Genomic DNA, 684 nt, shown 5'->3' with positions numbered 1-684 from the left:
CTTGGTGAGGAGTTGAATGCTGCAATCCGTTTTCGGATAGCTCTTTTTTTTGTCGAGTTATTCCCGTTTAAAGTTAAGCACCCATTACAGTAACCTAAAATATTGATTTTTGAAAAGTGTCCGAAATAGGCAAACTATGGTATCTTTGGAAAGCTCTCTTGGTAGGGCATTGAATGCTGCAATCCGTTTTCGGATAGCTCTTTTTGTTGTCGAGTTATTCCCGTTATTAGCTAAGTCCCCCTAACCGCGACCAAAAATGTGGATTTTTCATAAGTCACCGAAATAGGCAAACTATGGTATCTTTGGAAAGCTCTCTTGGTGGGTAGTTGAATGCTGCAATCCGTTTTCGGATAGCTCTTTTTGTTGTCGAGTTATTCCCGTTATTAGCTAAGTCCCCCTAACCGCGACCAAAAATGTGGATTTTTCAAAAGTGCCCGAAATAGGAAAACTATGTTGTCTTTGGAAAGGTCTCTTGGTGGGGAGTTGAATGCTGCAATCCGTTTTCGGATAGCTCTTTTTGTTGTCGAGTTATTCCCGTTATTAGCAAAGTCCCCCTAACCGCGACCAAAAATGTGGATTTTTAAAAGGTCACCGAAATAGGCAAACTATGGTATCTTTGGAAAGCTCTCTTGGTGGGGAGTTGAATGCTGCAATCCGTTTTCGGATAGCTCTTTTTGTGTCGAG

This window comes from Branchiostoma floridae, unplaced genomic scaffold, assembly GCF_000003815.2.
Source record: "Branchiostoma floridae strain S238N-H82 unplaced genomic scaffold, Bfl_VNyyK Sc7u5tJ_1589, whole genome shotgun sequence".
Classification (NCBI taxonomy): domain Eukaryota; kingdom Metazoa; phylum Chordata; class Leptocardii; order Amphioxiformes; family Branchiostomatidae; genus Branchiostoma; species Branchiostoma floridae.
Note: the sequence above shows the minus strand (reverse complement) of the source record.